The following is a 6,000-nucleotide window of genomic DNA, read 5'->3' as shown; positions in this document are numbered from 1 at the left end:
TACAGAAATGTTTGCGAAATAAAAGGGCATCTCACTCGCATCCAATGAAATGAATGTTGCGAAGTTTGCACCGTACTAAACTAGTCTGAAAAGTGATAAAAACTACTCGTATTTTCCAAACATTAGCTTTACATAAATGTTTGCGAAATAAAAGAGCATCTCAATCGCATCCAATGAAATGAATGTTGCGAAGTTTGCATCGTACTAAACTAGTCTGAAAAGTGATAAAAACTACTCGTATTTTCCAAACATTAGCTTTACAGAAATGTTTGCGAAATAAAAGAGCATCTCAATCGCATCCAATGAAATGAATGTTGCGAAGTTTGCATCGCACTAAACTAGTCTGAAAAGTGATAAAAACTACTCGTATTTTCCAAACATTAGCTTTACAGAAATGTTTGCGAATTAAAAGAGCATCTCATTCGCATCCAATGAAATGAATGTTGCGAAGTTTGTATCGTACTAAACTAGTTTGAAAAATGATAAAAACTACTCGTATTTTCCAAACATTAGCTTTACAGAAATGTTTGCGAAATAAAAGAGCATCTCAATCGCATCCAATGAAATGAATGTTGCGAAGTTTGCACCGTACTAAACTAGTCTGAAAAGTGATAAAAACTACTCGCATTATCCGAGCATTAGCTTTACAGAAATGTTTGCGAATTAAAAGAGCATCTCATTCGCATCCAATGAAATGAATGTTGCGAAGTTTGTATCGTACTTAACTAGTCTGAAAAGTTGTAACAACTACTCGTATTCTCCAAACATTAACTTTACAGAAATGTTCACGAAATAATAGAGAAGTCCGCTGATCTCCTATGAGCTGACCTAGGTTGCGTATAACGGTGACTGTATTAATTATTGACTGCTCTTGTACAGTATGCTGAATTGCAGAGCTGACACAAAATATTCCCGCTGTTAGCGGGTCATGGTTAACAATATCTATACCGTTGGACTGACAATCGGAGATTTTTTCCATGGAAGAGAGATGGGGTTAGTTCTCTTAAAAAGTTTCCCGAAAAGGTGAGTTAACCAAAATGTTTGATAGATTAGTTTCGTTGTCTTCTGGGCAGGATTCAAAATTACAAGGTTTTGTAGCGGATTCTTGATAACAGCAAGTCCAATCTCGGGCTCTGTTGTTAAAAAACCGGGTATAAAATAGAATTAAAATCGCTTGGTTTGAGATTTTAATAAAGAAAGCAGAAATGTTTCGTAATAAAATAGAACAGAAACAGGAGGGGTAAAATTAAAGAATTCCTTTAAAATTAACTTCCAGAAGAAATAAACATAACATTCAAAATTACCTGTATTCAAAGATTTGCTTTAAGTTGGAAATTCCGTGATATTCCTGAAATGAAAAAAAAAAAAAAGATAAGAAAACTCAATATTAAAAGTTTTAAATTAGCATCGATTTATTATCTCATAAAGTAATCATACCATCTCTCATAAAGTAAAATTCAAAAATGCTTCCGGTACTAATAAGGAAAATCAAGGCATTTTTAATTTTTCAGAAGTTACAATTGCAGGGATGGATCAATACGTTTTGATTGGTGGGACACTTTACCTTTATAACGTTCGGGCCCATTTTATGGCTGATCCTTATTGATCAAGTTTTTAATATCTTTAACGAGGAATATTTTAGCCGTTTTAATAATTTTAATTCTACTGATTTTAAACTTATCATTTTTGCTGATGACATGTTTTTACTTTTGAGGCGTACCATCTTGTATCACTTTGACTCTCTGGCTACACAAATTCTCGGCACGATCTTGACCTGGGCTGAAACCCAGCATCTCAACTTTAGCAAGGAAAAAACCAAACTAATCACTTTTCCGTAATCTAACAAAAGAATTGCTAGACTTCCTTGTGTCAAGATGGATCTTCCGGATAACGCTAATATAAAGAATGTGAAAACACTAAAGTATCTAGGTGTTATCTTGGATCCACAACTCACCTGGATTCCCCATCTTGACGAAGTTAAGGATCGTGTACAAATGTTCAATCACAAATTAAAGAGGATTGCTAGAGTCACCTGGGGTCTCAACCATCATGTTCTAAAAAAGATCTACCTCCAGGCAACCGAGAGAATCATCATCTATGCGGCCTGTGTCTGGTTTAGAAACACAGTCAAAATAAGAGAAAAACTAAAATCAATTCAAAGAATTCCGCTTATTACCATTACCAAATCTTATAGGACTGTCAGTACTGATGCACTCCAGATACTGGCCGGGGTAAAACCAATCTACTATAAAATAATTGACGAGATTTACATTAAAAGAAATATCTGGAAATGGAGGATAGAAGACATCAATTGGCTTGAAAATCATATGTACTTTCCTGATCACCTCTTACTGCCTCCCAAACTGGTTCATCCCTCAAACTCTCTCGCGTTGCCCTGGGGAAAATTTCTTCCAACTAACCATGGCATTGAAATCTTCACAGACGGGTCGAGAATTCAAACTGAGAACAATGGTAGACTTATAAATAAATCTGTGAGAAAATAAAGCTGCTTTTTGATATTTTAGTTTGGATAAAGAAATGGGAACAATTTAAAAAAAACACACCAAAAAAACATAAAATTATGATAAAATTTTCCCAACAAATAAGAACTATTTCTTTTTGGGGATAGGAGAAGCTAGATTAAGTACAGAACAATTTTTACTCATGAAAAATAAATTCTGAAATGCATCTAAAAAGTTATGTACACTTAAGTTGTTGTTACGTCTTTTTCAGTTAAGGTTTGGAAGTTTACATCGTACTAAACTAGTCAGAAAAGTTGTAAATATTATCCATATTCACCCTAAATTTGATTTACAGAAATGTTTCGAAATAAAGGAGCATCCCACACGCATCCCATGAAATGAATGTTGCGAAGTTTGCATCGTACCAAACTAGTCTGAAAAGTTGTAAAAACTACTCGCATTCTCCAATCATTAGCTTTACAGAAATGCTTCGAAATAAAAGAGCGTCTCCCTCGCATCCTATGAAATGAATGTTGCTAAGTTTGCATCGTACTAAACTAGTCTGAAAAGTGATAAAACCTACTCGTATTTTCCAAACATTAGCTTTACATAAATGTTTGCGAAATAAAAGAGCATCTCAATCGCATCCAATGAAATGAATGTTGCGAAGTTTGCATCGTACTAAACTAGTCTGAAAAGCGATAAAAACTACTCGTATTTTCCAAACATTAGCTTTACAGAAATGTTTGCGAAATAAAAGAGCATCTCAATCGCATCCAATGAAATGAATGTTGCGAAGTTTGCATCGCACTAAACTAGTCTGAAAAGTGATAAAAACTACTCGTATTTTCCAAACATTAGCTTTACAGAAATGTTTGCGAATTAGAAGAGCATCTCATTCGCATTCAATGAAATGAATGTTGCGAAGTTTGTATCGTACTAAACTAGTCTGAAAAGTGATAAAAACTACTCGTATTTTCCAAACATTAGCTTTACAGAAATGTTTGCGAAATAAAAGAGCATCGCAATCGTATCCAATGAAATGAATGTTGCGAAGTTTGCATCGCACTAAACTAGTCTGAAAAGTGATAAAACCTACTCGTATTTTCCAAACATTAGCTTTACATAAATGTTTGCGAAATAAAAGAGCATCTCAATCGCATCCAATGAAATGAATGTTGCGAAGTTTGCATCGCACTAAACTAGTCTGAAAAGTGATAAAAACTACTCGTATTTTCCAAACATTAGCTTTACAGAAATGTTTGCGAATTAAAAGAGCATCTCATTCGCATCCAATGAAATGAATGTTGCGAAGTTTGTATCGTACTAAACTAGTCTGAAAAGTGATAAAAACTACTCGTATTTTCCAAACATTAGCTTTACAGAAATGTTTGCGAAATAAAAGAGCATCTCAATCGCATCCAATGAAATGAATGTTGCGAAGTTTGCATCGCACTAAACTAGTCTGAAAAGTGATAAAAACTACTCGTATTTTCCAAACATTAGCTTTACAGAAATGTTTGCGAATTAAAAGAGCATCTCATTCGCATCCAATGAAATGAATGTTGCGAAGTTTGTATCGTACTAAACTAGTTTGAAAAATGATAAAAACTACTCGTATTTTCCAAACATTAGCTTTACAGAAATGTTTGCGAAATAAAAGAACATCTCAATCGCATCTAATGAAATGAATGTTGCGAAGTTTGCACCGTACTAAACTAGTCTGAAAAGTGATAAAAACTACTCGTATTTTCCAAACATTAGCTTTACATAAATGTTTGCGAAATAAAAGAGCATCTCAATCGCATCCAATGAAATGAATGTTGCGAAGTTTGCATCGTACTAAACTAGTCTGAAAAGTGATAAAAACTACTCGTATTTTCCAAACATTAGCTTTACAGAAATGTTTGCGAAATAAAAGAGCATCTCAATCGCATCCAATGAAATGAATGTTGCGAAGTTTGCATCGCACTAAACTAGTCTGAAAAGTGATAATAACTACTCGTATTTTCCAAACATTAGCTTTACAGAAATGTTTGCGAATTAAAAGAGCATCTCATTCGCATCCAATGAAATGAATGTTGCGAAGTTTGTATCGTACTAAACTAGTTTGAAAAATGATAAAAACTACTCGTATTTTCCAAACATTAGCTTTACAGAAATGTTTGCGAAATAAAAGAGCATCTCAATCGCATCCAATGAAATGAATGTTGCGAAGTTTGCACCGTACTAAACTAGTCTGAAAAGTGATAAAAACTACTCGTATTTTGCAAACATTAGCTTCACAGAAATGTTTGCGAAATAAAAGAGCATCTCAATCGCATCCAATGAAATGAATGTTGCGAAGTTTGCATCGTACTAAACTATCCTGAAAAGTGATAAAAACTACTCGTGTTTTCCAAACATTAGCTTTACAGAAATGTTTGCGAAATAAAAGGGCATCTCACTCGCATCCAATGAAATGAATGTTGCGAAGTTTGTATCGTACTAAACTAGTTTGAAAAATGATAAAAACTACTCGTATTTTCCAAACATTAGCTTTACAGAAATGTTTGCGAAATAAAAGAGCATCTCAATCGCATCCAATGAAATGAATGTTGCGAAGTTTGCACCGTACTAAACTAGTCTGAAAAGTGATAAAAACTACTCGTATTTTGCAAACATTAGCTTCACAGAAATGTTTGCGAAATAAAAGAGCATCTCAATCGCATCCAATGAAATGAATCTTGCGAAGTTTGCATCGTACTAAACTATCCTGAAAAGTGATAAAAACTACTCGTGTTTTCCAAACATTAGCTTTACAGAAATGTTTGCGAAATAAAAGGGCATCTCACTCGCATCCAATGAAATGAATGTTGCGAAGTTTGCATCGTACTAAACTAGTCTGAAAAATAATAAAAACTACTCGCATTATCCGAGCATTAGCTTTACAGAAATGTTTGCGAATTAAAAGAGCATCTCATTCGCATCCAATGAAATGAATGTTGCGAAGTTTGTATCGTACTTAACTAGTCTGAAAAGTTGTAACAACTACTCGTATTCTCCAAACATTAACTTTACAGAAATGTTCACGAAATAATAGAGAAGTCCGCTGATCTCCTATGAGCTGACCTAGGTTGCGTATAACGGTGACTGTATTAATTATTGACTGCTCTTGTACAGTATGCTGAATTGCAGAGCTGACACAAAATATTCCCGCTGTTAGCGGGTCATGGTTAACAATATCTATACCGTTGGACTGACAATCGGAGATTTTTTCCATGGAAGAGAGATGGGGTTAGTTCTCTTAAAAAGTTTCCCGAAAAGGTGAGTTAACCAAAATGTTTGATAGATTAGTTTCGTTGTCTTCTGGGCAGGATTCAAAATTACAAGGTTTTGTAGTGGATTCTTGATAACAGCAAGTCCAATCTCGGGCTCTGTTGTTAAAAAACCGGGTATAAAATAGAATTAAAATCGCTTGGTTTGAGATTTTAATAAAGAAAGCAGAAATGTTTCGTAATAAAATAGAACAGAAACAGGAGGGGTAAAATTAAAGAAT

This window comes from Parasteatoda tepidariorum, chromosome 8, assembly GCF_982258835.1.
Source record: "Parasteatoda tepidariorum strain Cologne lab strain chromosome 8, Ptep-v5.0, whole genome shotgun sequence".
Lineage (NCBI taxonomy): Eukaryota > Metazoa > Arthropoda > Arachnida > Araneae > Theridiidae > Parasteatoda > Parasteatoda tepidariorum.
This window is presented reverse-complemented; position numbering follows the sequence as displayed.